Source organism: Acyrthosiphon pisum, chromosome A2 (assembly GCF_005508785.2).
Source record: "Acyrthosiphon pisum isolate AL4f chromosome A2, pea_aphid_22Mar2018_4r6ur, whole genome shotgun sequence".
Classification (NCBI taxonomy): Eukaryota; Metazoa; Arthropoda; class Insecta; order Hemiptera; family Aphididae; genus Acyrthosiphon; species Acyrthosiphon pisum.
Window position 1 is genome coordinate 40,699,990 of NC_042495.1, and position 8,098 is coordinate 40,708,087.

The following is an 8,098-nucleotide window of genomic DNA, read 5'->3' on the forward strand; positions in this document are numbered from 1 at the left end:
AAATTTCAACATTTCCAAAAAAAAAAAATTTAAAAAAGTTAAAACTTTTCTAAATAATAAGTGTCTTATGTTAAACGGATCACCCTGTATATCCACTAAAGAATGGTAGGTATGCACTATGCATAGTTTTGTCACTAAGGTATATACTTTTAAAACTATGTAAGAAGAAAATTCACTATTTTTCATTTAAATATCAAATTTATCTAAATAGGAAATAGAATTGTGACAGTATATTTTCAACTAGGTATTCTAAGATTTGGGGAACCACATAATATTCAATTTTCAAATTTGGTGTCTGAGAATTAAAGTTGAGAATTGTAGCTTACATTTTAATTTCAATGCGGGTTATCGGAGATTTTGTGAGGAAAACCTGGTTCGATCAGCCGTGATGGGTAGACGGAGCAATGAGTGTCATCAGATATTGCCCGCTCGTGGGTGATCGCTGGAGCGTGAATACTGCCCATTCCGGAGATAAACGGACACCAGTCGTGCGGCAATATCACAACATAATATCTAAAAATGTATCGAGACAGGAGGATACAATATATTTAGTCAATAGACATTTGGGACACGAGATTCATAAAATACATGAAAATTATTATTGCGATAATAATTCAAATTATAATAGCACAACGTGAAAACAACTCATTTTATCAAATATTATTAGTGATTGATAGTTTATTATCACTATTTAGGCATACAAAAAATGACTAATAATATATCTTATAAATCAAGGGCCACAATTTTTTTTTCGCGCATAACTTCAATGCGGCTGCATCTATTGGCTATTTGGCTATTAATTTTTTTGTTGTGTTCGTAATTGTCAGGAAAAGAGTAAGTATAGTACTATAGTAAAGTATGTAACATCAAATAAACTATAATAATACAGTTGATAGTTAAAAATCACTGTAACAGACTGTAGGTTACATAAATTAACACAAAATGGTAATAACTATAGACATATAGTATTAAAACAAGATATTCAACATCAAATAAATTATTAATGTATAGTTAATATAGTAATAGTTAATGATCATTGTAGCAACTTAAATAATAATAGTATAAAAACATCAAGAAAAAAACAAATATGCAATAATTTTTTTCAAGTATAATAAAAAGTAAATAACTAGGATATCAAAATATGTAAAATAAAAATATTACAAGCCACACGTAATACGTCTATTATTAAATTATGTTATATTAAATTTGTCACTTAAAATAAAATCTATACTTATTTCAGTCTCATCATTAATCTTCATAAGTAGGCAATATATTTAATCATCTAAAATAAAGTCGTCACTCTTTTGAATCTCGTCATTAGTCTTTGTGGAATACAAATTTATAGATGCCATATAGAATTAACCATTTTTTTGCATGGTTGGAAATTATTGTATGAACCTTTTTTATATATTCACTTGTCATTATAGTTTCTGAAACAGTTTTAGTTACCAGTTTATTCCTTGACTTGGTTTTTATTCTATTACCTAACTTTGCTAAATATATACTCGCAGCATGCATTTGAATGCGGCAGTGACATAACTGATAATGCAAATGTTACAAACTCTAGAAATTGTTGAGATTCTAAATTTTTTATTTTTAACCAAAATTGACCTGGTTCTTTTTCATTGGTAAAATTGTTGGAAAAATTGACTAGACACATTAAACGCCATTGGTCATCAATTAATTGTAGCAAATCAGTTTTTACTATGCTGGGAAGTTTTTGAGTATGACAAAGTATACTATTTGTTGTGTTGTATATAGATCTCATTTTATCAGAAAGTGCAACAGGCGATGTGAGAAATATTTCATAAAGGTAGAATGAGATCAGAAAAATCGTACGTTTTTTTTTTTATTTGTAAGCAACTCACTTCTAAAAACTCAACACAGTTCATGTACAAGTTTGTCAAAAATTGTTGCTTCTTTTTACAGAGTCAAGTTAAATGTGGTTCATAATTTTGATTCCTAAATAAATATCAGAATGTTTTAAAAATTTATCTTTACATATTGGGTCCAATTCAGATAATGGAGTTATTAAAACATAATCTTTTTTCATATAGACTATTAATAAATCTTTATAAGACATTTCTATTTTTTCATGTAATGTATTTAAAAATATTCGATCTATTTGTAAATATTGGTAGAGCATAGTGAATTTGGGTAAAGTGCACTGAAGAAAATAAAAAAATCTTTTTGTAAATGGATCGTTTAGCTGGTTAAAAATAGATTCTCCAGATAATATTTTTACTGATAACCACTTTTTACTCAAAAATAATTGAAGTGCATCCCACTGTTCCAATAATCGCTCAACAACACTAAACAAGGAAAGCCACCTTGTTTGGGAAGGACGTAATACTCTGTGTATATCTAAATTTAAAAATACTTGAAACTGGACGAATTGACTTTGTCGTTTCCTACTATGAGAAAAAAAGTTAAAAATGTTTCGAGCAAAATCTTCTAACCTCCTTGGTAACGATTTACAAGCTTCACTACAAACTAAATGTAGTAAATTGCATATACATTGTATTATAAATACACCAGAAAAAAACTATTTCATTCTGCTAGACACTGAGTTAATTTTACCCATCATCATTGAACAACCTTCGGATCCAAAACCTATTATATTGTCAACATTGACATTATGCTTTTCAAACGAATCAATAACATTTATAAAAATGTTCTCAGCGATAGCACCAGCATTTACTTACTCGGGGTTTTCCAAATTATACACAGGTAACAAGTCCCAAAACTGTGTTTTAATCCTATTATCACCAGTATAGAAACAATACATATATTATTGATATATATGGAATATCAGTTGATCGTAAATATCAACTGACATAACAGAAAATTTAGTTTTATTTAATATATTGGATAGTGATTCTTTTTAAACAGGAGCAATTGCATGTTTTATTATGTTTGTTGCTTTTGCTCATTTTAATTTAATTTTTTGGAAAATTTTAGAATCTGGAAATATACTTTTTAATAGTGGTTCAAGATGATCCATAGCTAAAAACGCTATGTCGTGGTTTACTAAGAAACTTGACAATTTAATTAATTAGTCACAATTTGTTCATCTGTTGGGTCACTTTTTTCATTTACAAATGACGACATAAAAGTTTGAGAACTTATAGGAATGTTTTTTATAGGATTTTTGTGGATTATACTTTTTTTATGGTTTTTAATCGACGTCAGTTCAGTAATATAACTCACATTACATTTTGAACATTTCCATGGAAATAATCATTATTGTCAGCTTTCAACCAATCTTTGAACTCCGCATTGTTTTCTCATAGTGGATGATATTTTTGTTTCCGATGAGTACTTTTTCGTTGAAAGTTCGTGTCGTATTCATTGCCTTTTTTTTTGGGTCGATGGTCCATTACAGTCACTGTCTAGTGTCTAATATTGGAAGAGAATAATTCATGAAATGATGACAAATACCAATATACCGTATTATTATAATATAGTTATGATATTATTATATCATTAGGTAATATTATACAAAAGTATATAATTTATATCTAGTATGTAAAATATATAATATCATTGGTAAACATATTTATAAAGACCTTTGAGTCGTTTAAATAACAGAGCCCATGGGCATTAAAAAATAAAATTAAAAATAACTAAATATATTTAGTATTTATCACCTGAAAATTGAAATACCATATATTTATGTAGGGTTTTGATTTTTGTACCGTAAACCGTACACCGTACATGGAGCAAAAAAAAAAATATAAGTTTGGTGTGAACCGTACATCTGGCCAACCTAATGGATCGTGGATGATGACTTCTAAGCCCTTGTGTATGTGGCGGCTGGGAGGAGGGGAAGAAACGTGTACAAATTTTTCATAATACGTGGATAAGTTGAGGCGGAGGACCTTTGGGCGGGACGATATTATATGAAAACCAGTTATGAACGACTAGCAAACCCAGACGAAATTTAGTCCACAGTGAACTATACTCTATTCCATCTAAGAGTGAACCACTCAGACGACCAAAACACATTTTTCCCGCGCATCCCAACGACAATTCGGTCATCGGTGAGAGCGTTGCATAGAGTAATATAAAGGCGGCGTTCTGTTGTAATGTTGTAGCGGAAATAGACTAGGTTTTGCAGTGTGTTTAATAAAATATGGTGGGTAAAAAATCGAAGTCTATATTTGGTGTTTAACTTAAATATGTTTTTCATTATTTATTTTACCTTGCCGTATTATGACGTATAGGTACATAAAAATTAAAACTATTTTTTTTTCATATGGAACCTTTATGAATACTTTATTCGAAATGTTTATTTAGTTGTTTAGTTGTTATAATGCACTTATGTAAACAGGCACTTGCCACTTCTTTGGCGTACGTAGTATTGTACCTACCTATTTTCTATTAAGATTATAATCACATTACGTACATCCATTGCCAAGTAAAGTTTATAGTCGGTCCTTGTATTTATTTGAACAATAAGAATGATCTCATTTAAAGCATTAATAGTATTTACAGTGATTTTTGATATAACGTGCTGTTTCAGATATTGGAAAGGTAACAACTAACATTTATTTTTTAATTAAACATTAAAATATTAAAATTATTATAGGTAGGTAATTATACAAAATTCAATTAATTTATACCTAGCGTTATTTTTACCCGGTGTATGGTGGAATGTTTTTTTTTCTGTGGGGAATATTATGTTATAAATTGTTGGAAATACACTACAATAATTTCTAGTTAAATTGACGTGCATGTTAAATTCGCTATACCTAACTCTGTTGTCAACATTATATAAAAAGTATACAGTGCACTTCTATGTAAGATGTACAATTAGATTATTATATTTTCAAACTTCATTATTTTACTACAAAATAATAATACCGGTCGGTCAGGCCGTCAGTCGAGTCTGGGACAGAACACGAGACTGGCGCAACACTCAACATTCAGCGGCCACTGACACGACGACAGAATGCTGTGGACGTGACTTGGAGAGTAGCGGTGACGAATGCCACGGGCAACCAACGTTATCACCGCCTTATGGCCACGCGCAATATCCAATCACAGCGCCGCAGCGTGCGAGACCAAGCTAATAAATACGAGTGCGGAGCACAAAATCTTCCAGTTTTTTATCCTACTTTAGCGTAGCAAGACCCACCCAGAGCAAATATATTGCAAATCAGTGAACAAATAAAACAGTACGGAATTTATAAATTAAAATTCATAATATGCCATAGTTTAAGAGGAGGCTAACTACAGTGTAGTTGTGTGTGGTGGTCGTCGCCGGCGTCCCGCGAGTCATGCACGGCGGCGGCGGCGTGCACGTTTATTTTTATTGTATTGATTTTTCTCACTCTCTCGCCGATTCACTTATAATTTTATGGTTCCCAATAATTATGAAACAAGTTATACTCTCCCAGAGTGTAATGGTGGGCTCACACTTACCATTTTCTTTTTTGTAATAATATCAGTTTTTAACTCGCATCGTAGAAAGAGTAAAATAGTCGTCGGCTTCGATGTCCAGCCGTCTGACTCGGCGGAAACGAATTATTTGTGTAGTGTTATGGTCACAGCGTGACGTCGTGCGGGGAACTTTCTACATTAATATTAACTTTACGGAAACAGGTTGCCCTGTCGTTACACACCGTGTGTGGTGGTGTAGTGGTGTAGTGGTGATGGTTATCACTCTCGGAAAAAGACGAAGAACACTGTCAGATGAGGGGATTGAGGGGAACAGATTACATAACACTGTTGTGAATTTTGTATAGCTATGCGGATTCATTACGTATTCGTAATAATATAATAATGATAATACAGAAAATCCAGACACTCTGAAACAATTCACTCCAGATCTTCAAGTTTCTACATTTCGGTTCCACGTCATTTGGTCCGGTAAATAATATCCAGCGACAATAATTGATCCGCGACATTTGATCCGGTCCAAAAAGAACCTGTACCGAAAATATCCGGCTAAAAAACATCCGGTAAAAGAAAAATATAAAATACAAATATATTTAAATTAGAATTATTATTTTATTTTCATAACTTTTAAAAATGCCAGGTAGAAAATAATAATAATCACTTGCTAAAAAAACGTCGGTAAAAATAAAATATTATATAGAAATTATAAAAAAAATAATAATCAGTTAATATATAAATTATATATTATTGTTAAAGCATAATAATATAAAATAATATAATATAATTATAAAAGTCATATAGAATACAAATGTTTAGAAATTAAAATTATGAGCGATACCCTTCAAATATGTATTGATATTTGTAGTTTCACAGTTTTCTACTGTATTTTTAAGACGTTGGTCTATGTTTTTATGTTTTCTTTTTTTTGTAGTTTATTTTCACCAAGAATAATTTTTTCTAATTTTTCCTTCTCGAAGCCCTTGTTCTTGCTTCAAAAAAGATATAAATTTCCAAATATTTGCATGATGACATCCCAATGATGCATTGAAAGCATGGTGCCAACCTTCAACAGCCTTGTTCGTGTGAGGGTGGTCATTAATTACATTATTTTAACAGTTCCACATTTCTATTGGAAATAATTAATGGTTTTCTTCTTCTATTACGAACTGTTCGACCTATCCATGTTTCCTCAAAGTAATCTACTAATGGTTCAAATAGTTGTTCGTTATCAATAAAGTATTGGGACTCTAGAATGGTATTAAAATATTCTACTACATCAAGGACAGGTACGAATGCTAAAGCACATAATTGTTTGACTTCAGTATATAAAATCACTTATATTTAAAATATTTCAGTCTTTAAATTATGTTCTTATTATTTTTTGATATAAATGGTTTGCTATGTAATATACCGTTCAACGTATTAAGATTTGGTCTATTTCATTGTTTGGTTTTATTTAAATTAGCTGTACTAAATATCCTTTCTACGCAAGCTCTACTATGAGGCAAACAAAATATATTATTAACTAATGAAAATAATTGAGGATAGAGTATTGAAAGATATTTTTTCCTAAATACACATTTACACATTTAAAGAAAAATCTAAACTATTTGTTTTTAACATTCTCCATTCCACGTTCAAAACATTAACATAAGAAATGGCTCATCTGTAAAAACTTGGACTAAGACATAATGTGACGCCAAATAAAACTACCAGTAGCACTGAAAACATTCAATGTTGATGACAACAGAGGACCCTATTGGTGGCCACCCCTTCATTCGCTTATTATGTCCTTACTCGTCTGTTATATTTTATTACTAATTTTTGGCAAAAGAGAATAACAGAAAATTCGATTTTTAAGAAATAAGAAACAATGCACAACAATACAATAATGGCTAGGTACGACCTACGTATTATAAAATAGTCGTTGGGAGTCCTTTGTTTTGAACTAACTGGTATAACACGTCACAGGTGTGTCAATACTATACGAAATATATTTATTATTTTCATTATATTTCAAAATGTTAATAAAACGTAGCTAGCGAATTCGTTTTATAATATTGCCATGTTCGTGAACGTTTTCACTATTTTATGAAACTGCTTGTAATTAGCAATGGACAGAAACAGTTTTAAAAATGATTTTGGCTCTTCATTATTTTGATGGTCTTTAGAATTATGTTTTTCGAAATAGCATTGACTTATAAAAAATAAAAATGTCTTTAATATTCTCTAAAACAAGACAATACAACTGTAAAAGCATTAAATTATTAAATAAATTGAAAAATTAACTTACAAATTCTGTAATTATTTATATTAAGTAATAAGGGTGCCTCAAAGTTTGTTTTACATAATTGGTCGTCCGCACAACTAGTAAGGTTGGGAACTACAGCAGTACAGCTGCTCTAGAATATTATAGCTATATTATAATATTATTTTTATAATTATTTAAGTTATTATTATTATTTTTTTTGTTCATAAAACATTACCTAATTTTATCCTGTAAATTTCACAAAAAATATTCTAAATATTGTATTTATTTTATTTAAGAGGTTTTTGGATTATACCTACAAATAATTCTTGAGAAATATTTTGTTGTACGTGGGTATTTTTTACTCCGATTTAAGAATAACATTAAAAACGGGTACTTAATGATCACGGGCAAAATATGCACCTTTCAATAAAGTATGAAAAGTCG